This window comes from Trachypithecus francoisi, unplaced genomic scaffold (genome assembly GCF_009764315.1).
Source record: "Trachypithecus francoisi isolate TF-2019V2 unplaced genomic scaffold, Tfra_2.0 Lachesis_group6, whole genome shotgun sequence".
NCBI lineage: Eukaryota > Metazoa > Chordata > Mammalia > Primates > Cercopithecidae > Trachypithecus > Trachypithecus francoisi.
Window position 1 is genome coordinate 56925327 of NW_022681471.1, and position 26281 is coordinate 56951607.

The following is a 26281-nucleotide window of genomic DNA, read 5'->3' on the forward strand; positions in this document are numbered from 1 at the left end:
CAGCATGGAGGAATTCAAAGAGAACTCAAGAATCTCGCCAACATCAGCTCTAGATACTCATGAATTTTGTGCCTAGTCACTTCTCTTTCAGTCCTGTTTTCCTCACTTGCACAACAGGAAGTGACACTTTCTAAGACTTTTATTGTGTCAAAGCAAAACTTGTACTGGATAAAACTGAACAGTCAAGGACGACTTTTGAAGGAGTGAAGAGTGTGCCATTCCCAAGTATACCAAATTGGTATATTGATTATTTTGAGTTGAAAAACACTGAAGAAACTTCAGAAGGGGCTAGATGACCTGTCTCTTCCTAGACTCAGCAAACCTTTAAAAATCCTTCATTTGGGAGGGGTACCCTCCCCATACCAGCGAGAAAATAGCCCTTATCACCAGATACTGGGAAATTGGGGCTGCAATGGGCCTGAATAAATATACTTACTGAAGTAATCTTTATTTTCCACTAATTTTATACCCCACCACACCACATATATGTCCCAGTGACTTCTGTAGAAATTTACTGTCTCTACCCATATCATCCTTGTCCTGTCAGTTCCTCTCAAATGTATAATTCCTTGTCTAAATAGTATGAAAGCATCTTGCTTTGACCACTTTGAGCTTCACTTTTTTTTGTGAAGTTCCTATGTACATGTTAAACTAATAAAATTTGTATGCTTTTCTCTCATTAAAAAAAAAAAAAACAAGAGACTACAATATAAAAATCTATATCAAGAAATGTACAAATCTTAATTAATTAAAATTTAAAACAATAAATTGTATCAAAAAATCCATTCGATGAGAGGTAAAAATAATAAAACCCAAATTGGCTGAAATTGTAGAAGAATATAAGATTATAAAATTTTACTTCACAAAAGAAAATAGAAGCAATGATTTTCCAATTGACTTCAAGGAATAGAAACTTTCAAGGAATAGAAAATTACTGTTATTTTAACTGTTCCAGAGCACAGAAAAAAAATGAAAGCTCCTAATTTATGTCACTAGGTGTATTCGGCCATATTTTGTTTTGCTATAAAGAAATGCCTGAGATTGTGTTATTTATAATGAAAAACAGATTTAATTGGCTCATGGTTCTGCAGGGTATATAGCAAGTATGATGCCAGCATCTGCTTCTGGTGGGGGCCTCCATAATCTTACAATCATGGCTAAATGTGAATGGGGAGTAGAGAGTCATATGATAAGAGCAGGAGCAAAAGAGAGAGTGTAAAGATGCCACATACTTTGAAACAACCAGATCTCATGAAATGTCAAAGTGAGAATTCAGTCATCACCAAGGGAATGGTGCTAAGCCATTCTTAAGGGATCTTCCCCCATGATCAAAACACCTCCCACCAGGTCCCCTCTTCAACACTGGGGATTACATTTCACTGTGAGATTTGGAAGGGACAAATATTCGTACCATATTGTTCCAACCCTGGCCTCCTAAATCTCATGTTCTTCTCACATTGCAGGATAAAATGATCTCCTGCCAATTTCCAACCGCCACCCCCGCAATCTTAAATCATTCCAGCATCATGTTTAAAGTCCTCATCTCATATGGCAATGATCTCCTTCCACCTAGGGACCTGTATAATCAAAACAAGTTATTTACTCCCAAGGTGCAATGGTGGTACAGACACTGGGTAAACTTTAGCATTCCAGAATAAATTGACCAAAAAATGAACTATGGGCCCCACACAAGTCTGAAACACAGCAGAGCAGACACTAAACATTAATGCTTAAAAATAATTCTTGACTCCATGTCCTATATCCTGGGCACTCTGATGCAAGAGGTGGGCTCCAAAGGCCTTGGGCAGCTCCACCCCTGTGGCTCTTCCACACGGACTTTGCAAGTTGATGACATATCTGCCATTCTGAGGTCTGGAGGGTGGCAGCCCCATTCCCACAGCTCCACCAGGCAGTGCCCTGGTGTGGACCCTGCATAGGGGCTCCAACCCCACATTTCCCCTCTGCACTGCCCAAGTTGAGTCTTTCTATGAAGGCTCCACCCCTGTGGCAGGATTCTGCCTGGATAACCAGGCTTTCTTATACATTCTCTGAAATATAGGAGGAAGCTGCCAAGCCCCTTTCATGCTTGTATTCTGTTTGCCTGCAGATTTAACACCATATAGAAACCACCAAGGCTAACAGTGTCTTGCACTTTCTACAGTGGCAGCCCAAGCTGTTTCTAGGGCTCTTTGAGCCACAGATAGAGTTAGAGTAGCTGAAATGCAGGATGTAGTGTCTTGAGGCTGAGCAGAGAAGTAGCACCCTGGGCTTGGCCCCTGAAATCTTTTGTTCCTCTTTGGCCTCTGAACCTATGATGAGAGTGGTGGCCTAGTGATCTCTGAAATGCCTCAGGACATTTTTCTCCTTGACTTGGGTATCAGCACTTGGCTCCCTTTTCGTCATGTCAATATTATGAAAGGTTCATAGCCCTTTTAAATTCTTCCACTTAAAATTGAATTTCCTTCTCTATGATGTGTCCATGTTGTGAATTTTCCCAATTTTTATGCTCTGCTTCCCTTTTAAATATAAGTTCCAATGTTAAGTCATTTATTTGCTCTCATATCTGATGAAAGGTTATTAGAAGCAGCCATGACACTCTTGCATGTCTTGCTGTTTAGAAATTTCTTTTACCAGATACTGTAAGTCATCACTCTTACGTTAAACCTTACGCAAAACTAGGATGTGAACAAAATGCAGCCAAGCTCTTTGCTAGGATGTAACCTAGGTAAACTTTACTTGAATTCCCCAAAAGTTACTCATCTTCATCTAAGCCCTTATCATCCTGACCTTCAGTGTCCATATTTCTATCAACATTTTCGTCACAACCACTTAACAAGACCCTAAGAAGTTTCAAATTTTCCCTTCTCTTCCTGTCTTCTGGGCTTCTTGAACTCTTCCAACCTCTGCTCATTACCCATTTCCAAATTGCTCCACATTTTCAGGTATCTTTATAGCAAAACCTCAGTCCTTGTTATCAATTATCTGAATTAGACCATTTTTGTATTGCTATTAAGAAATACTTGAGACTGAGTAATTTATATAAAATAGAGGTTTAAATGGTACAAGGTTCTGCAGGCTTTACGGAAGCATGGTGCCAGCATCTGCTCAGTTTCTGGAGAGGCCTCAGGAAGCTCTTAATCATGGCAGAAGATGAAGGGGGAGCAAATTAATCACATTGTGAGAGCAGAAGCAAGAGAGAGAAGGGAGAGGTACCATACATTTTTAAAGAACCAGATCTTGTGTGAACTCATAATGAGAACTCACTAATTACAGAAAAAATAGTGCTAAGACATTCATGAGGGATCCACCCCCATGATCTAAACACCTCTCACGAGGGCCCACCTCCAACACTGGGGATTACATTTAAACATAAAATTTGGAGGCAACAAACATCCAAGCCATGCTAGTAGCACTATGGCACTAGACCATTTTAAGGAGAGCAGACAAAAATGAACTCAGGACCACTCGCAGTAGCTGACTTTAGATGTCAAAAGTGCTTTTTGAATGTAATAACTCAATACTGCAAAATAAAACTTTCTTCAAATTGATTCATAAATTGAACTTCAGTGCAAATCTAGTGGGGTTTTTTTTTTCAGAACTTGATAATTAATTCTAGATTTTACTTGAAAGAAAAATGTGTAAGATTAGTCATTTAAAAATAATTTGAATAATGAGGACATAGGTCTTGCCCTAGCAGTCATATAACATAATGTGAACATACAACAGTTACAGTATTTGGTACTAAAAGAGGAATAAACATACACATCAATGGAATAAAAGAGAAACACAAAACAAGGTTAATTCCCATAGCAAGTAATAAAATTAGCATTTCAAATTAGTAATGAAAGGATGCATTTTTCAATATATATTTTAAACATAATTAGCTATTTGAAAATAATTAGTTAAAACTCTTATCTTTGAAATAAGAATACATTTCAGGATATTTAGGCTCTCGATGTATAAGCAAAAATTGTAAACAAAAATGTATGGGAATGTTTTACCCACAAGAAGGCATTTCTAAGTGTGATGTGAAATTCAGAAGCTTAAAGTAAAAAACAAATATTTGAAAATATAAAATTATATTTTCTTTCACAAAAATATAAGTATACCTATATACACATATATACACACATATATTTATACACACATTATATATAGTATATTATATATTATATATAAAATAAAATTATATATACCATAGTGTATATATACTATATATTATATTATATTATAGTATACAATAGTATATTATATTATAGTATACTATAGTATATTATATTATATTAAAATACTATAATATTAATATACTATATATGTACTATATACTATATTATATATACTATATATAGAGTGTGTATATATATACTATTATATATATATATTATATATATATAAGAGTGTTTTTGCCTATTAAAACAAAACAATTATCACAGGGCTGCAAATTTAGCTTTACTGCTAACAGGGAGTCATAGGTTATAAATCACTGCAACATTCTGACAGTAAGACTTTAAGTCACAGGTGTATATAAGACTAGTTATTAGCTCATTTTACAGAAATATTTTAATCAGAAAACTCCTTTTTTTTTCAGAACAAGTTTATAAAAGCATAATTCAGCATTAAAAACTATTCTGAGATTCTGCATCCCAGCCTCTCGGAACCTGGTTCTTTCTGTGTTTACCAATAGGAAAATATTGCTAATCCCATTAAGTACACCATGCTAGTGTAAGGAACTTCAGAATTTTTCCTCTCCTCTTATATATGAACAGTATTCAACATTAATCTTTTAAAGATAACTCCGTTTGTTTTCCTTTTTAGTATCTGAAACCCAGAAGTGATTTTTAATGGTTAGAATTTAAGCTCCTAGGAGGAAATAATATCAATACAATTGCCATTATTGGGAATGCTGTCTTCGGACAGATGACAATACCTATTTGTATAATATATACTGCTTAGTGCATCTACCATGAATAGGGCCTTGCTTTGAGTTAACAGCAGTTTATAACTCTGAATTCACTTTGTATAAAATAGATGATCATTATCAGTATTCAGGAAAGGGAAAATCCAATCATGAAAGGAGTCATTACAGGTGAGAATTCTAAGAAATTGAGACTGAAATGGTAAGATAATATTGCCTATGAATACAACCTCTTACTGTAAGCTTAGGATAATTTACTAATTTGGCATTTAGAAGTAAAAGTACAACATCTGTTTCTTAAGTTAAGAGACATATTTTGCCTTATTGCTAGCCTCATCATATAAGGCATGAAAATACATTAATATTATTTTTAAAAATGGAATATTACCTAAAGTAAATTTAAATGCATTAAAACATAATTCATTAAACCATCTACTAATATTAATGAGCTTACAAAGTAGGATATTTCTTTTAAATATAATTCTTATGTGTGTAATATAAAAATTTGTAACAGAGCAGAATACATAATAAACTATGTTTCTTTGTATGACATATACGGTACAATTTGCCATGTAAGGTATGATTGCTGAGTTAATTGTTTTACTTAATAGCTAACTGGATCCAAATAAACAGTAAACCTATTAAAGAAAATTTCCAGTGAATTTATGCAAGAAGTAGAAGAACTTGAACATTTCTGTATAAGAATATTTATTATTTTTATTTATCTACATCTGCATCTATTGTTGCATCAACAGTGGACTAGCCACTGTACTAACAGTTCTATTTGCATTATTCCATTTAATTTTTTTTTTTTTTTTTTTTTTTTTTTTTTTTTGAGACAGAGTCTCGCTCTGTCGCCCGGGCTGGAGTGCAGTGGCCGGATCTCAGCTCACTGCAAACTCCGCCTCCCGGGTTCACGCCATTCTCCTGCCTCAGCCTCCCAAGTAGCTGGGACTACAGGTGCCTGCCACCTCGCCCGGCTAGTTTTTTGTATTTTTTTTTAGTAGAGACGGGGTTTCACCATGTTAGCCAGGATGGTCTCGATCTCCCGACCTCGTGATCCGCCCGTCTCGGCCTCCGAAAGTGCTGGGATTACAGGCTTGAGCCACCGCGCCCAGCCCTATTTTTATTTTTATTTTTTTTGAGACAAAGTCTCACTCTGTCACCCAGGCTGGAGTGCAGTGGTGTGATCTTGGCTCACTGCAACCTCCTCCTCCCAGATTCAGGCGATTCTCCTGCTTTGGCCTCCTGAGTAGCTGAGATTATAGGCATGCACCACCACTCCTGGCTAATTTTTGTATTTTTAGTAGAGACGGGGTTTCACCATATTGGTCAGGCTGGTCTCGAATTCCTGACCTCGTAATCCACCCGCCTCGGCCTCCCAAAGTGCTGGGATTACAGGTGTAAGCCACTGCGCCCAGCCTCCATTTAATTTTTCCTACAATGATTTAAGTGGAAATTAGAACCCAGAGATGACTTCAAAGCACAGGCATTTTGTCATCATACATGCAACCACTTTTTAAATTCAGCAAGCATTTAAGGGCCTTAATATACTTGGAATGGCTTGAAATCTGAGAGAAAATCTGAGCAATGTTGCAAAAAGCTTTCTTCCAGTTTGACTTTGGGAAACAAATGCAGAAAAGTGCATACTTCATGTTTAAAATGAGTGAAATATGAATGCACAGTTTTATACTGACAATGTCATTCCACTTTTACTTCAATTTGATTTTTATCTCAGCCTAAATGGAATACAACATTAAATCACAGATTTCAATTTTCCACTTTTACCTCAAGAGGCGAGTTTTGGCAAGTCCAAGGTTTAGGTTTATGCATTTTACCATTTCGTAGAACATCTATCAAAGTGGACAGACCTTGTTTCTTTATTTCTAAATCTCTTCATATTGAGAAACATTTGAACTGCTAAATATTTAAATCTCTATTAAATTGTTCTGAAATAAAAAATATACGATTTAGAAGTAGCCCAAACACGTGGTAAGAAACTAATTTGCTTTGATTTCTTAACATCATAATTTCTTGATGTCATTGCAGGTACTAAGTTAGCCCTTTTCTATCAGGTGAAGCTATGTATAAAATTACTGTGCTTGGTCAATATTTACTTAATTAGTGAGACTTTTCAGTCCCATAAAACAGAAATATGGCATACCATTTTTAAAATAGGGAAAATAATTGTGCACAATAAAAATGACTTTACACAACCACTGTGTTTTTATTTCATATCAATCTTTTCCATCTATACATATTTATGTTTCCATAATTTTCATCATACATACCATTATTACCAGCATTATTCTATCTTTATATAAATTATAGCTTGGATGAAATAAAACTGGTTATTAGTTCTTTTAAAACTTAAAAAACTTTTATTATTTATCTACTCTTAGTATATATATATATATATATATTAAATGCTACAAATTATTGAATGCTACTATATCCCAGGAACTGGGTTCAGGATTGGCTACATAATTTTTATGGCTGAGCACCAAAGGAAAATGTGGGGTTGCTTACTCAAAACAACAGAAAAAGGAGGGGGTGGAGCAAAATGGAGGAATACAAGGCTCCACTAATCATCCCCCCGACAAGCATACCATTTAACAACTATCTACACACAAAAGCACCTTTGTAAGAACAAAAATACAGTGAACAGTCACAGTACCGGGTTGTAATATCATATTACTGAAAAAGGCACTAAAGGGGTTTAAAAAAAGGCTTGAAGCCCTGGCGCCATTCATCCTCCATCCCCCATTAGCAGTGGCATGCTGTGAAGAGCATCTCTGGGTGCTGGGGGAGGGAAGTCACAGCAATTACTAGATAATGAACTCAGTGCTGTCCTATTAGAGCAGAATGGAAAGCCAAACCAAATTCAGCCGATGCCTACTCACAGAGAAGGCATTTAAAGCAGTCCTAGCCAGAGGGCAATCACTGATCCCAGTGGTCAGAATTTGATTTCCTGCAAGAATCACCAGCACATGTTACAGGGCTCTGGGGACCCAAATAAACTTAAAAGGCAGTTAAAGTCACAAGAACTGCAACCCCTAGGCGAAACCTAGGGCGGAACTGGGCCCAGAGACAGTGGATTGGGAGGGCATGTGACATACTGAGACACCAACTGGGGCATCCAGGGGAGTATTGGCATAATTCTTCCCCTAACCCAAGGCTGCATAGCTCCTGACTCCAAAAGAGGCCCTTTCTTTCTATTTGAGTAGACAAGAGGGAAGAGTGGGGAGGCCGTTGTCTTGCATCTTGGATGCTCACTCAGCCACAGCAGAATAGGGCATTGCTCAGTTTTGTGAGGCCCCCTTTTCAGGCCCTAGCTCCTAGACATTTCTATTCACACCCTGGGCCAGAAAAAAAACACGATGCCTTGAAGCAAAGAATCCAGTCCTGGCAGGATTCATCATCTGCTAACTGAGGAACACTTGGGCGCTAAATAACCAGCAGCAATACTCATGTGCTATGTTGAGGGCTATAGGTGAGACTCAGAATTACTAGCTTCAGATGAGACTCATCCTAGCTGTGGTGGCTATTGGATGAGAATCCTTAAGTTTCAGAAAAGTAAAAAAAGGAAAACTAATGTGGGCTTTGTCTTGCACCTAGGTACCAGCTCAGTCACAGTTGGGTAGAGCACAAAGTGGGCTCTTGGGTTCTTCAATTCCAGGACTTGGCTCTTTAGACAGCATTTCTGGACATTTCCTGGGCCAGAGGGGACCCAGTCCTCTGACGGGTGACTCGTAGGCCAGACAGCATTCACTTCACCACAAGCTGACTGAAGAGCCCTTGGGCCTTAAGGAATCATTGGTGGTAGTAGTCTGACAGTACTAACCATGGGCCTGAGGTGGCAGTGGCCATAAAATGAGGCTCCTCTGCCTTTAAAAAAAAAAAGGAGGAAAGAGTGAGAAAGCCTGTGTCTTATGATTTGAGTGCCACCTCAGCTCCAGTACAATAGAATATCATGTAAATATCTAAGGTTTTTGACTGTAGTCTCTTGCTCTCAGATGGCTCTTCTGGACCCACCCACAGCCTATGAAAACTCACTACCCTGAAGGAAAGGACATAGGTCTGGGTGGCTTTTGCACCTGTTGATTCTAGAGCCTCAGTGCTTTGACTAAACTTAGGTGGTACCAAGGAAGTGGTTGGGCGAGACTCAGCGCTTTGCTGATTTCACGTCTGACCTAGCACAGTCCTGTGAGTGGTGACAGGTGGCTCAGAAAAGAGAGAGAAAGACTCTATTTGTGTTGGAGAAAGTAAGAGAAAAGAACAAGAGTCTCTGCCTTGTTATTCAGAGAATTCTTCCAGACCTTCTACCTCTATGGGTCTGTAAGAACAACAGCATTACTAGGTTTGGGCTCCCCATAAAAACAGATACAGCCCAGAATACAACATTCAAGGTTCTTTGAATATCTGGAGAGCATTCACAAGAAGGACAGGTACAAACAAGCCCAGACAATGTAGATTACAATAAATACATATATCCAAAACAATCCAGGGAAACATAACCTCAAAAAGTGAACTAAATAAGGCACCAGGGATAAATTCTGAGGAAACATAGATATGTGAAATTTCAGACAGAGCATTCAAAGTAGCTGTCTTGAGGAAACTCAAAAAAATTTGTGATAACACATAGAATGAATTCAGAATTTTTTTCAGATAAATTTAACAAAGAGATTGAAATAATTAAAAAGAGTCAAGCAGAAATTCTGGAGTTAAAAAATGCAGTTGTCATACTGCAGGATGCATCAGAGTCTTTTTAAAAATATTTTACTTTAAGTTCTGGGATACATGTGCAGTACGTGCAGAGTTGTTACATAGGTATACATGTGCCATGGTGGTTTGCTTCACCTATCTACCCATCATTTAGGTTTTAAGCCCCACATGAATTAGGTATTTGTCCTAATGCTCTCCCTCCCCTTGCCTCCCACCCCTGACAGGTCCCGGTGTGTGATGCTCCCCTCCCTGTGTCCATGTGTTCTCATTGTTCAACTCCCACTTATGAGTGAGAACATGCGGTGTTTGTTTTCTGTTCCTGTGTTAGTTTGCTGAGAATAATGGTTTCCAGCTTCATCCATGTCCATGCAAAGGTTTGAACTCATTCTTTTTTATGACTTCATAGTATTCCATGGTGTTTATGTGCCACATTTTCTTTATCCAGTCTATCATTGATGGGCATTTGGGTTGGTTATAAGTCTTTGCTATTGTAAATAGTATGGCAATAAACATAGGTATGCATGTGTCTTTATAGTGGAATGATTTATAATCCTTTGGATATAGATCCAGTAACAGGATTGCCGGGTCAAATGGTATTTCTGATTCTAGATCTTTGAGGAATCACCACACTGTCTTCCACAATAGTTGAACTAATTTACTTTCCCACCATCAGTGTAAAAGCGTTCCTATTTCTCCACAGCCTCACCAGCAACTGTTGTTTCCCGATTTTTTTGGGGGGGGAGGGGGGACAGAGTCTCACTCTGTTGCCCTGCTGGAGTGCAGTGGTGTGATCTCAGTTCACTGCAACCTCCACCTCCTGGGTACAAGTGATTCTCCTCCCTTAGCCTCCCGAGTAGCTGGGACTACAGACATGTACAACCACGCCCAGCTAATTTTTGTATTTTTAGTAGAGACAGGGTTTCACCATGTTGGCCAGGATGGTCTCGATCTCTTGATCTTGTGATCCACCCACCTTGGACTCCCAAAGTGCTGGGATTACAGGCATGAGCCACCGCACCCATCCTTCCTAACTTGTTAATGATTGCCATTCTAACTGGCGTGACATGGTATCTCATTGTGGTTTTGATTTGCATTTTTCTAATGATCAGTGATTATGAGCTTTTTTCATATGTTTGTTGACCGCATAAATGTCTTCTTTTGAGAAGACTCCATTCACATCCTTCATCCGCTTTTTGATGGGGTTGTTTTTTTCTTGTAAATTTGTTCAAGTTTCTTGTAGATTCTGGATATTAGCCCTTTGTCAGACGGGTAGCTTGCAAAAATTTTCTCCCAATCTGTAGGTTGCCTGTTTATTCTGATGATAGCTTCTTTTGCTGTTTAGAAACTCTTTAGTTTGATCAGATCACATTTGTCAATTTTGGCTTTTGTTGCCATTGCTTTTGGTGTTTTAGTCATAAAGTCTTTGCCCATGCCAATGTCCTGAATGGTATTGCCCAGGTTTTCTTCTAGGGTTTTTGTGGTTTTGGGTTTTACATTTAAGTCTTTAATCCATCTTGGGCTAATTTTTGTATAAGGTGTAAGGAAAGGGTCCAGTTTCAGTTTTCTGCATATGGCTAGCCAGTTTTCCCAGCACCATTAATTAAATAAAGAAATTTTCCCCCATTGCTTTTTTTTGTCAGGTTTCTCAAAGACCTGATGGTTGTATATGCGTAATGTTATTGTGAGGTCCATCAGAGGCTTCTAATAGCAAAATTGTCAAGAGAAGAATTAGTGAGCACGAAGACAGGCGATTTGATAATACACAGTCAGAGGAGACAAAAAAAAAAAAAAAAAAGAAGAATAAAAAACAGTGAGGCACACCAGGGGGATCTGGAAAAGATCCTCAAAAGGGCAAATATCTGAGTTATTGGCTTTGAAAGTGAGGCATAGAAAGAGATAGAAGTAGAAAGTTTATTCAAAATGATAAAAGCAGAGATCTTTCCAAACCTAGAGAAATGTAGTAATATTCAAGTACAAGAAGGTTATGGAACACCATGCAGATTTAACCTAAAGAAGACTTCCTCAAGGCATGTAATAACACAACTCTCAAAGGTCAAGTATAGATAAAGGATTCTAAAAGAAGCATGAGAAAACACACACACACACACACAATGGTGCATCAATATGTCTGGCAGCAGATCTTTTTAGTAGAAACCTTACAGGCTATGAGAGAGTGGCATGAAATATTAAAAATGCTGAAGGAAAATCTTTCACCCTAGAGTAGTATCTAGTGAAATTATCCTTCAAACATTAAACAGAGATAAAGACTTCCCCAGACAAACAAAACTGAGGCATTTTTATCAACACAAGATATGCCCTACAAGTAATACTAAATGGAGTACATAATTCAGGAAGAAAAGAATGTTAATGAGCAATAAGAAATCATTTGAAGGTAAAAAGATCACTGGTAATAGAAGGTACACAGAAAAACATAAAATATAACACCATAAGTGTGGTGTGTAAATTACTGTTAAGTAGAAAGGCTAAATAATGAACCATAAAAAATAGTAACTTCAACAACTTTTCAAGACACAGTAGCACAATGAGATATAAATTGCAACAACAAAAAGTTACAAAGTGACAGGATGAAGTTAAGGCATAGAGTGTTTATTAATTTTATTTTTGTTTGTTTGTGGTTTATTCATGCAAAAAGTGTTAAGTTATTTTCACCTTAAAATAATAGCTTATAAGATATTAATAGCAAGGCTCCTGGTAACATCAAACCAAGAAAGTACAATAAATACATCAAAAATGAAAAGGAAGAAATTAAATCATAATCACCAGAGAAAATCACCTCACTAAAAGAAAGGCAGGAAAGAAATAAAAAAGAAAGAGAAGACCACAAAACAAGCAGAAAGCAAATAATAAAATGGCAAAAAAAAAAAAAACAGTTAATATCATAATGGCAGGATCAAGTTCACACATAACAATAGTAACCTTAAATGTCAATGGACTAAATGCTCCAATTAAAAGACACAGACTGGCAAACTGGATCAAGAGTCAAGACCCATCAGTCTGCTGTATTCAGGAGAACCATCTCACATGCAGAGACATACATAGGCTCAAAATAAAGGGATGGAGAAGATCTACAAGCAAATGGAGAACAAAAAAAAAAGCAGGGGTTGCAATCCTAGTCTCCGATAAAACAGACTTGAAACCATCAAAGATCAAAAGAGACAAAGAAGGCCATTACATAATGGTAAAGGGATCAATTCAACAGGAAGAGCTAACTATCCTAAATATATATGCACCCAATACAGGAGCACCCAAATTCATAAAGCAAGTCCTTAGAGACTTACAAAGAGACTTAGTCTCCCATACAATAATAATGGGAGACTTCAACACTCCATTGTCAACATTAGACAGATCAACGAGACAGAAAGTTAACAAGGATATCCAGGAATTGAACTCATCTCTGCACCAAGCAGACCTAATAGACATCTATAGAACTCTCCACCCCAAATCAACAGAATATACATTCTTCTCAGCACCACATCGCACTTATTCCAAAATTGACCACATACTTGGAAGTAAAGCACTCCTTAGCAAATGTAAAAGAACAGAAATTATAACAAACTGTCTCTCAGACCACAGTGCAATCAAACTAGAACTCAGGACTAAGAAACTCAATCAAAACCGCTCAACTACATGGAAACTGAACAACCTGCTCCTGAATGACTACTGGATACATAACGAAATGAAGGCAGAAATAAAGATGTTCTTTGAAACCAATGAGAACAAAGATACAACATACTAGAATCTCTGGGACACATTTAAAGCAGTGTGTAGAGGGAAATTTATAGCACTAAATGCCCACAAGAGAAAGCTGGAAACATCTAAAATGGACACTCTAACATCACAATTAAAAGAACTGGAGAAGCAAGAGCAAACACATTCAAAAGCTAGCAGAAGGCAAGAAATAACTAAGATCAGAGCAGAACTGAAGGAGATAGAGACACAAAAAACCCTCCAAAAAATCAATGAATCCAGGAGTTGGTTTTTTGAAAAAATCAACAAAATTGACAGACTGCTAGCAAGACTAATAAGGAAGAAAAGAGAGAAGAATCAAATAGACGCAATAAAAAATGATAAAGGGGATATCACCACGGACCCCACAGAAATACAAACTACCATCAGAGAATACTATAAACACCTCTACGCAAATCAACTAGAAAATCTAAAAGAAATGGATAATTTCCTGGACACTTACACTCTTCCAAGACTAAACCAGGAAGAAGTTGAATCCCTGAATAGACCAATAGCAGGCTCTGAATTGAGGCAATAATTAATAGCCTACCAACCAAAAAAAAGTCCAGGACCAGATGGATTCACAGCTGAATTCTACCACAGGTACAGGAGGAGCTGGTACCATTCCTTCTGAAACTATTCCATCAATTGAAAAAGAGGGAATCCTCCCTAACTCTTTTTATGAGGCCAACATCATCCTGATACCAAAGCCTGACAGAGACACAACAAAAAAAGAGAATTTTAGACCAATATCCCTGATGAACATCGATGCAAAAATCCTCAATAAAATACTGGCAAATCGGATTCAGCAGCACATCAAAAAGCTTATCCACCATGATCAAGTGGGCTTCATCCTTGGGATGCAAGGCTGGTTCAACATTCACAAATCAATAAACGTAATCCAGCATATAAACAGAACCAAAGACAAGAACCACATGATTATCTCAACAGATGCAGAAAAGGATTTGACAAAATTCAACAGCCCTTCATGCTAAAAATGCTCAATAAATTCGGTATTGATGGAACGTACCTCAAAAATAAGAGCTATTTATGACAAACCACAGCTAAAATCATATTGAATGGGCAAAAACTGGAAAAATTCCCTTTGAAAACTGGCACAAGACAGGGATGCCCTCTCTCACCACTCCTATTCAACATAGTGTTGGAAGTCTGGCTAGGGCATAGGCAGGCAAGAGAAAGAAATCAAGGGTATTCAGTTAGGAAAAGAAGAAGTCAAATTGTCCCTGTTTGCAGATGACATGATTGTATATTTAGAAAACCCCATCGTCTCAGCCCAAAATCTCCCTAAGCTGATAAGCAACTTCAGCAAAGTCTCAGGATACAAAATTAATGTGCAAAAATCACAAGCTTTATACACCAGTAACAGACAAGCAGAGAGCCAAATCAGGAATGAACTTCCATTCACAATTGCTTCAAAGAGAATAAAATACCTAGGAATCCAACTTACAAGGATGTAAAGGACCTCTTCAAGGAGAACTACAAACCACTGCTCAGTGAAATCAAAGAGGACACAAACAAATGGAAGAACATACCATGCTCATGGATAGGAAGAATCAGTATCGTGAAAATGGCCATACTGCCCAAGGTTTTTTATAGATTCAATGCCATCCCCATCAAGCTACCAATGAGTTTCTTCACAGAATTGGAAAAACTGCTTTAAAGTTCATATGGAACCAAAAAAAGCCCGCATTGCCAAGACAATCCTAAGTCAAAAGGACAAAGCTGGAGGGGTCACGCTACCTGACTTCAAACTATACTACGAGGCTACAGTAACCAAAACAGCATGGTACTGGTACCAAAACAGAGATATAGACCAATGGAACAGAACAGAGTCCTCAGAAATAATACCACACATCTACAGCCATCTGATCTTTGACAAACCTGAGAGAAACAAGAATGGGGAAAGGATTCCTATTAAAAATGGTGCTGGGAAAATTGGCTATCCATAAGTAGAAAGCTGAAACTGGATCCTTTCCTTACTCCTTATACGAATATTAATTCTAGATGGATTAGAGACTTAAATGTTAGACCTAATACCATAAAAACCCTAGAAGAAAATCTAGGTAGTACCATTCAGGACATAGGCATGGGCAAGGACTTCATGTCTAAAACACCAAAAGCAATGGCAGCAAAAGCCAAAATTGACAAATGGGATCTAATTAAAGTAAAGAGCTTCTGCACAGCAAAAGAAACTACCATCAGAGTGAACAGGCAACCTACAGAATGGGAGAAAATTTTGAAATCTACTCATCTGACAAAGGGCTAATATCCACATCTACAAAGAACTCAAACAAATTTACAAGAAAAAACAAATAACCCCATCAAAAAGTGGGCAAAGGATATGAACAGACATTTCTCAAAAGAAGACATTCATACAGCCAACAGACACATCAAAAAATGCTCATCATCACTGGCCATCAGAGAAATGCAAATCAAAACCACAATGAGATACCATCTCACACCAGTTAGAATGGCAATCATTAAAAAGTCAGGAAACAACAGATGCTGGAGAGGATGTGGAGAAATAGGAATATTTTTACACTGTTGGTGGGATTGTAAACTAGTTCAACCATTATGGAAAACAGTATGGCGATTCCTCAAGGATCTAGAACTAGATGTACCATATGACCCAGCCATCCCACTACTGGGTATATACCCAAAGGATTATAAATCATGCTGCTATAAAGACACATGCACACGTATGTTTATTGCGGCACTATTCACAATAGCAAAGACTTGGAATCAACCCAAATGTCCATCTGTGACAGACTGGATTAAGAAAATGTGGCACATATACACCATGGAATATTATGCAGCCTTAAAAAGGATGAGTTTGAGTCCTTTGTAGGGACATGGAAGCAGCTGGAAACCATCATTCTTAGCAAACTATCACAAGAAGAGAAAACCAAACACCGCATGTTCTCACTCATAGGTGGGAACTGAACAATGAGATCACTTGGACTCGGGAAGGGGAACATCACACATTGGGGCCTATCAGGGGAGTGGGGAGGGGGAGGGATTGCATTGGGAGTATACCTGATATAAATGACGAATTGATGGGTGCTGCGACGTGATGGGTGCAGCACACCAACATGGCACAAGTATACATATGTAACAAACCTGCACGTTATGCACATGTACCCTAGAACTTAAAGTTAATAATAAAAAATAAATAAATAAATAAATAAATAAAAGTTAAAAAAGAAATCTGGTACCATGGCTTCAATGCTGAATTCTATCAAACATTTAAAGAATAAATAGCAATTTACTGAACTATTCTGAAAATAGAGGAGGAGAGAATATTTCCAAACTCATCTATGAACCTGGTATTGCCCTTATAACAAAACCAGACAAAGACATGCGAATAAAGGAAAACTACAGGCTAATATCTCTGACAAATAATGAAGCCAAAATCTTAAAGAAAATATTGGGAAACCACATTCAAAAATACATTACAAAGATCATTCATCATGACCAAGTGGGATTTATCTATGTGATGCAAGGATGGTTCAATATGCACAAATCAATTAATGTGATACATCATTTTAATAGAATGAAGGACAAAAATCGTAGGATTAATTGGCAGTGTCCCACCTGTCTGCTCCTCACACCCTGCCAGGTTGAGACACTCCCCATTTTCCCACGCAGCCATGGTTCAGCTGTTTTTCCCAGTCACCAGTGACTCTGCCAGCTAAAACTCAGACTACAGTCTGTGTCACTACAACCTGCTCCAAAGCACCCTGCTCATTTACAATAGCTTTGCCCAGTTTCTAGTTTAGGAGAAAAGGTATGATAAGGAAATGCTCAATGTGACCCCAGAGGATTGGTCTTTCTGTTTCAAGGGTTTGGCACTGGATTTAGAAGACGAGAATTTCATTAAATTTGCAGATAATGGCACTCTTCTCAGCGAAAGCCATGGCACCCATATGCTGACTCCAGAGGTGCTGGCAAAGGCATATGACAAGAAGGAATGGAAGCAGTTCTTGTTGGACACTGGAATGGCTTGCCACTCAGGAGAGTACTGTTTTATGATAACTACTTTGACCTTCCAGTAACTTTTTGATGTGCCAGAGTGGTGGACTACTTAACAAAACCAAACAGTGATCAAAAACTCTTTTATTTTTGGAAGGATATATTTGCTGGTATTCAACACAATTACAAAATGTCAGCTTTTAAGGAAAATTGTAGTATATATTTTCCAGAAATAAAAAGAGATCCAGGCAGATATTTATATGGTTGTCCTGAATCTGTTAGAAAAATGGCTTCAACAGCTAAAGAATGCTGGGAAAACGATTATGTTAATTACCAGTTCTCACAGTGATTATGATAGATTTCTCTGTGAAGATGTCATTGGGAATGATTTTGAAGCCCTTTTTGACATTGTGATTACAAATGTGTTGAAGCTTGTTTTCTTCTTTCATTTACTACGTCAGAGGCCTTTCCAGAGACTCAAGAATAATGAAGAGCAGCAGGCACTGCCATCTCTGTACACCTGGCTGCTACCCCAAGGGAATGCTATCCACCTCTATAAAGTTTTGAAGAAAATGACTGGCAAACCTGAGCCCAAGGTTGTTTATTTTGGTGACAGCATGCATTCAGATGTTTTCCTGGCTCATCACTAATGGGAGACAGTCCTTATCCTGGAGGAACTGAGAGGGGATGAAGTGGCTCATCACTACAATGGGAGACAGTCCTCATCCTGGAGGAACTGAGAGGGGATGAAGTGGCTCATCACTACAATGGGAGACAGTCCTCATCCTGGAGGAACTGAGAGGGGATGAAGGCATGAGGTGTGAGAGGCCTGACGAGTGAGGGCCTCTAGGAAAGGAAGGAAAATATAAGGGACCAAAGGAAAAGCCTTTAAATAGTTCATCTAAAAAATTGGGCTCTTTATTGATACTGAAAAATACAGAATACTCCTTGGTTTATACATGGTCATGTAAAAGAATCAGTACTTACAGCACTACTGCAATTTCACGTATTGAAACAATTGCAGAATTGCCTCTGAACTACTAATTTATAAGATTCTCTTCAAGCAATTTGAAAACACCTGGCTACTATTCAAATCTTCCATTGGTCTTATCAAACGATGAGACACTGATTAAACTAAGCTATCTGTGGAGAAAGAAGAACAATATATGCAGTAAAAAAAAAAAAAAAAAAAAGTTAGTTTTCAAAAAATACTGTAAAAGGCTTTATAAGAACAAGTTTTTAATGAAAAGTCACCAATAAGTTGATATTTGTCCACAGGTCTCTTTTCTATATAAATTATCTTGATGTTTAGCAACTCTTATTATGTTAAAATCTCTGTATCTTAGAACTTAAGCAACCTTATTGGTGTTTTCTATACCATGAGTTTTGAGATAAGAATTCACCTGATTAGATACACACACACACACCACACACACAGAGAGAGAGAGAGAGAGAGAGAGAGAGAGAAAGATACACACACACATTTACACATATGCCTAGTCCAATCAGTCTCAAAGTGTGGTCCACAGACCAATAGCATAGCGTTATCTGAGAACTTGATAATACAACTTTGTAGGCCTCACCCTCCCAAACCTACTGAATCAGAAGCTCTGAGAGTGAGGCCTACCAATCTGTGTTTTAACAAACTCTTCAGGTGATTCTGATTCACACTACAGTTGTAGAACCACTGATTAGACCACATCCTACAGAGACTGGTTTAATTGATTTGGGTAAATATAACTGAGCATTGATATCTCTTATATGTCCCAGGAAAGTGCATCCAGAATTGACAGCAACTCGTCTATACCAATTCCTTCAAGTAATAACCAAGAACTCTGAATCCAGTGAGATTAAGTAATTTTTCCAAGAAATTAGGTTTTACGCTATTCCTGTGTTTTCCAAAACAAGAAAATAAAGAGACATGATTTCTTCTGAGATCATTCAGCCAGCACAGAACAGTGATAGTCTAGAAGTCAACTATCTCAACCTCCATTGTTACTCACTAGGTTTTTTCCCCTCTAATAATGTTAAAGGCTATTTAATGTATTTTCATCAACTTTAAGCCATACATATTCAATGGAGACAAAAATTGGTTATGAAAGAAAAACATATGAGAGACCCGGTCTTGGGCCTCCAAAATCACTAAGGAAAAACTAAGGTGGGAACTGCTTAGGGCAATCCTGCCTCCTATTCTATTCAAAGTTATCCCTCTGAACACTCAGATAGATGCATATTTGATTGCCTCCTTTAGAAAGACTTACCAGAAACTAAAAAAAAATCAACCATCTGTCTCTCACCTACCTATGACCTGGAAGCCCCAGTGGCGAGGATGGGGGCAGGGGCTTGCTTTGGGTTGTCTCCACCTTTGTAGGTGGAATCAATGTACTTCTTATACATGCTGATTGATGTTTCATGTCTCTCTAAAATGTATAAAACCAAGCTGTGCCCCAGCCACCTCGGGCACATGTCGTCAGGGCTTCCTGAGGCTGTCATGGACATGTCCTAAACCTTGGCAAAATACATTTTCTAAATTAACTTAGACCTACCTCAGATTTTCTGAGTTCACAGAGTGAAAAAAACCTTAGACAATACAATGGCGTTTGACCTTCCAAAACATCCTAGCCAACAAAATCTTATTCCTTAGTATTAATTTCTGTTAGGAATAAATTTATAGTTAAAGCTATTTAATTAATTTAATTTGAATTTAATTTTTCTCATTGGAAACAAAGGTGATTTTTTTTTTTTAAAAAGGTGGGAAAAAACTGCTATAAAGGGTTTTACAGGTATACTACAATCCAGGACTGTTATGCTCCATGTGTTACGTATATTAGTAACTATTTATCATATTAGTATTTATTTGTTGCAAGATATTTGCAGCCAAATAAAGTTTACAATATAGGTTTCTGGTTACTCTTTATGCTGTAATTTCACTCTGTCTATCATGTGCAGTATCAGAAAGCACACTGATAACCATCATTATTTTACTTGAATTGTAGTATATAATTTAACGTATTGATGCCTGCAATGGAAAGAAAAGAATTTTGTCAAAATTTGTAAATGTTCAGATAAATCACAGTTATACTGTGAGATGAATATCTCAGAGTCAGTGAAAAATTAGTAAAATCTTTCCTCAAAGTCACTAGATTTGTGTGATAGCTACTAATAAGCATATGGTGATGTACTTGGAACTTATTTCCAGAATGTCATTGCAATATTATAGTGATTGTACACAATTAACTCAGGATTAAATGAAAGATGCTATCTCAAGTATACTTTAAATAATTGATTTATTTTAAAAATAAGGCTCTTTTCCCTTGAAAAATCCCATAAGATTATTTCAGTTGATGCTGAAAAAGCATTTGGTAAAATTCAACATTACTTAATGATTAAAAAAATGACAAAACATCAATCTAGAAGAAACATACTATGACATAATAAAAGCCATATATGAAAGACCCACAGATAGTATCATACTGAATGGGGAGAAACTGAAAATGTTTCCTCTAAGATCTGGAAAATGAAAAGAAAGCCTAATTTCACAACTGTTATTCCACATAATACTTGATATGGTTTGGCTGTGTCCCCACCCAAATCTCATCTTGAATGGTAGTTTCTACAATCCCCACATGTCCTGGTAGGGACCCAGTGAGGAGTAAGTGAATCGTGGGGGTGAATCTTTCCTGTGCTATTTTCATGATAGTGAATAAGTGTCAGGAGATCTGATGGTTTTATAAAGGGCAATTCCCCTGCACATGCTCTCTTGCCTGCCACCATGCAAGACATGCTTTTGCTCCTCCTTCACCTTCCACTATGATTGTGAGACCACCCCAGCCATGTGGAACTGTAAGTCCATTAAACATGTTTTTCTCTATAAATTACTCAGTCTCACTTATGTCTTTATTAGCAGCATTTGAACAGACTAATACAGCAAATTGGTACCAGTAGAGTGGGGTGTAAAGCTATTGTAAAAATTCCCAAAAATGTGGAAGTGACTTTAGAACTGAATAGCAGGCAGAGGTTGGAACAGTTTGGAGGGCTCTGAAGAAGACAGGAAAATATGAAAAATGTTAGAACTTCCTAGAAACCTGTTGAATCGTGTTGACCAAAATGATGATAGTGATATAGACAATAAGTCCAGGTTGAGGTGGTCTCAAGTGAAGGTGAAAAAGTTGCTGGGAATGCAGCAGAGGTGACTCTTGTTAAGCCTTAGGAAAAAAAAAAAAAATCTGGTGGCATTTTGCCCCTGCCGTAGAGATCTGTGGAACTTTATACTTGAGAAAGGTGGTTTGGAATTGGAACTTATGTTTAAAGGGAAGCGAAGAGTAGAGGTTTGGAAATTTTTCACCCTGACAATGTGATAGAAAAGAAAAACCCATTTTCTGAGGAGAAATCCAAGCAAGCTGCAGAAATTTGCAGAAGTAAGGAGGAGCCAAATGTTAATTAACAAGACAATGAAGAAAATGTCTCCAGGGCATGTTAGAGATCCTCCTAGCATTCCCCCCCATCACAATCTCAGACACCTAGGAGAAAATATTTTTTTCTGGACCGGACCCATGGCTTTTCTGCTTTGTGCAGTCTTGGTACTTAGTCCCCTGAATCTCAGCTGTGGCTAAAAGGGGTCAACATACAGCTCAGGCTGTTGCTTCAGAGGGCACAAGCCCCAGTTCTTGGTGGCTTACATAGGGTATTGGGCCTGCAGGTGCATATAAATCAAAAATTGAGGTTTGGAAAGCTCTGCCTAGACTTCAGAAGATGCATGAAAATGCCTGAATATTCAGGCAGAGGTGTGCTGCAGGGGCAGCGCCCTCATGGAGAACCTCTGGTAGGCCAGTGCAGAAGGGAAATACGGGGTGGGAGCCCACACACAGAGTCCCCACTGGGGCACTGCCTAGCGAAGCTGTGAGAAGAGGGCCACCATCCTCCAGACCCCAGAATCGTAGATCCACCTATAGTCACAGGCACTCAATGCCAGTCACAGACACGCAAAGCAGCCAGAAGGGGGGCTGTACCCAGCAAAGTCACAGGGGTGAAGCTGCTCAAGGCTGTGGGGGCCTACCTCTTGTATCAGTGTGACCTACATGTGAGACATAGAGTCAAAGGAGATCATTTTGGGGCTTTAAGATTTGTCTTCTCTGCTAGATTTTGGTCTTACATGGGGCCTTTAGCTCCTTTTGTTTTGGCCAATTTTTCCCATTTGGAATGGGTCTATGTACCCAATGCCTGTACCCTCATCGTGTCCAGGAAGTAACTAACTTGCTTTTGAATTTACAGGCTCATAGGCAGAAGGGACTTGCCTTGTCTCAGATGAGACTTCAAATTTGGACTTTTGGGTTAATGTTAGAATGAGTTAAGAGTTTGGGAGACTTGTTGGGAAGGTATGATTGTGTTTTGAAATGTGATGACCTGAGATTTGGGATGGGCCAAAGGCAGATTTATATCCCCACCCAAATCTCATCATTAATTGTAGTTTCCATAATCCCCATGTGTCGTGGGAAGGGTCTGGTGGGAAGAAATTGAATCATGAAGGTTGGTTTTTCTCATGGTGTTACTGTGATAGTAAATAAGTCTCATGAGTTCTGATGGTTTTATAAAAGATAGTTCCCCTGCACACATTCTCTTGCTTGCCACCATGTAAGATGTGTTTTCTCCTGCTTTGCCCTCGGCTATGATTATGAGGCTTCCCCAGCCACGTGGAACTGTGAGTTTATTAACCTCTTTCTTTTTATAAATTACTCAGTCTCAGGTATGTCTTTATTTACAGTGTGTGAACACACTAATACAGTAATAGAAATCCTACCTACATCAACCAGGCAAGAGAAAGATATAAAGGACATCCAAATCAGAAAGAAAGAAGTGAAATTATTCTTGTTTGCAAATGAACTGATCTTATGTTTGAAGAAACCTAAAGACGCTTCCAAAACACTATTAAAACTGATAAAATCCGTAAAGTTGCAGGATACAAAATCAGTGTACAAAAATTAATAACATTTCTATATGCCAACAATGAACAATCTTCAAATGAAATCAAAAGTAAACTTGTTTACAATAGCCATAAATAAAATTAACTATCTAGGAACTAACTTAACCAAAGAAGGGAAAGATCTCTAAAATGGAAACTATAAAATATTGATTAAAAAATTGAAGAGGACAACAAAAAATGAAATAATATTTCATGTACATGAATTGGAAGGATGAGTATTTTTCAAACTGTCCATACTACCCAAAGAAATCTACAGATTCAGTGCAAACCTTCTCAAAATACTAAGGACATTCTTCCAGAGATAGAAAAAACTACTTTAAAATTTATATGAAACCACAAAAGATGCAGAATAGCTAAAACTAGCCTAAGGGGGTGGGAAGGAGCATGGGGAAACTGAAGTAATCACATTACCTGAATTTAAGTTATAATATAGTAGTAATGTGATGACTTCAGGGATTTTTTTCATTTGTTTTGTTTTGTTTTGGCTAGCTTTAGCTATTCTGAGTCTTTTGTGGTTTCATATAAATTTTAGTACTAGCATAAAAGCAGGCACTTAGACCAATGAAACAGAATAGAGAACCCAGAAACAAATCCACATGTCTGTAATGAACTCATTTTCAACAAAAGAAGTGCCAAGAACATCCCTTGGGGAAAACACAATTACTTCAATAAATGGTCGTGGGAAAACTGGATAGTCATATGCAGAAGAATAAAACTAAACCATTATTTCTCACTATATACAAAAATCAAATCAAAATTGATTGAAGACTAAAGTATAAAACTTCAAACTATGAAATTACCAAAAACATCTTTGGGGAACTTCTCCAGGACATTGGTCTGAGCAAAATTTTATTGAGTATACCCCACAAGCACAGGCAACCAAGCAAAAATGAACAATGGGATCATATCAAGTTAAAAACTTCTGCACAGGCCGGGCGCGGTGGCTCAATCCTGTAATCCCAACACTTTGGGAGGCCGAGACGGGCGCATCACAAGGTCAGGAGATCGAGACCATCCTGGCTAACCCGGTGAAACCCCGTCTCAACTAAAAAATATAAAAACTAGCCGGGCGAGGTGGCGGGCGCTTGTAGTCCCAGCTACTTGGGAGGCTGAGGCAGGAGAATGGCGTAAACCCGGGAGGCGGAGCTTGCAGTGAGCTGAGATCCGGCCACTGCACTCCAGCCTGGGCGACAGAGCGAGACTCTGTCTCAAAAAAAAAAAAAAAAAAAAAACTTCTGCACAGCAAAGGACACAGTCAACAACATGAAGATACAACCCACAGAAGGAGAGAAATATTTGCTACCTATCCATCTGACAAGGGATTCATAACCAGAATATATAAGGAGCTCAAATAACTCTATAGGAAAAACATTCAATAATCTGATTTTTAAAATGGACAAAAGCGTTAAATAGACATTTCTCAAAAGAAGCCATACAAATGTCAAACAGACATAGGAAAAGGTGCTCAACATCATTGATTATCATAGAAAGGCAAATTAAAAACAACAATGAGATATTATCTCACCCCAGTTAAAATAGTTTATATCCAAAAGTCAAGTGATAAAAAATGCTGCTGAGAATGTGGAGAAAAGGGAACTCTTATACACTGTTGGTAAGAATGTAAATTCTTTAAATATCATTAATTCCCACCTTGTTAAAATCAGCCTTCACTAAAATTAAAAATTAAAACCAAAGTCACAGAGATTTAATAAAAGCAAACATCATTGTATGTGAAGATTATGAGAATAGAATAAACTGAACTAATCATTAGACTAGAAAATATTTGTCAGTTAGATACTTCAAAGAAAGAATAATATAAGCATAAGTCAGTGAAGGAATATAAGTCTTCTATATGTATACTTTTTCTTTATTTAATAAACTTGGTTATTTTGTTTAACAAAGAATGTGTCTGCATTCTACTCTAACTTAATTAATATCAGTGCAATAAGCGAGAACTGATATTTCATTGTAATAGTGAATTTGAGTATATAATTACTTGTTTGTTGTCCATTTGTATTTTCCCACCCCCACCTTTTCTATTGATACAAGAGGTTTCATAATCACTTACCACCAATTTGGAATATTGCAAAAAAAATGTTACCAGAATCTGACATAACCTTACTTTTCATTACTTCTTGAAGGCATTGCCAAGGATTCTTTCGTTTCTGCTAGGTTCATGGGTGTTGTTTGTAAGGAATAAAGACTCTTACAGATATGACATTCCACATCATAAATCAAACATCATAGGCAATTAATTATATGTAACTCAAACTCTCTCTAAAATACTACCACCTTCAATATCCATTGTTATATTTGGATACAAGAAGTCTTTGTGAAGATATTTTAAATTTCTCTTTTTATATATTTACGGGGCACAAGTGCAATTTTGTTACATGAATATATTGTATGGTGGTGAAGTCTAGGCTTTTAGTGTAACCATCACTGTCTAGTGTACATTGTGCCCATTAGTTAATTTCTCATTCCTAACTGCTCTCCCACCCTCCCATCTTTCCAAGTTTCCAATATCTATTATTTCACTCTCTATTGTCCTTGTGTACACATTATTTAGATCCTGCTTATAAGTGAGAACGTGCAATATTTGACATTCTGTTTCTGAGTTATTTCACTTAAAATAATGGCTTCCAGTTCCATTCATGTTACTCAAAAATACATAATTTTATTTTTTTTTAGAGCTGAGTAGTACTCCATGGTACTACTCAGGTACACACACACACACACACACACACACACAGAGGCACACACACACATGCACACACACAGCCCACATTTTGTTTATCCAATTATCCATTAATAGACACTTAGTTTGATTCCATATCTTTGCTACTGTAAATAGTATTGTGACAAATATCCGAGTGCAAGTACCTTTTTGATATGACTATTTAGTTTCCTTTGTCTTTCGG

At 37.6% G+C, this 26281-nt stretch overlaps 1 pseudogene; it reads left to right on the forward strand.

Moving 5' to 3' along the window:
* The first annotated feature begins 5067 nt into the window (after positions 1–5067).
* Positions 5068–25560, forward strand: LOC117077714 (annotated as a pseudogene).
* The last annotated feature ends 721 nt before the right edge of the window (positions 25561–26281 follow it).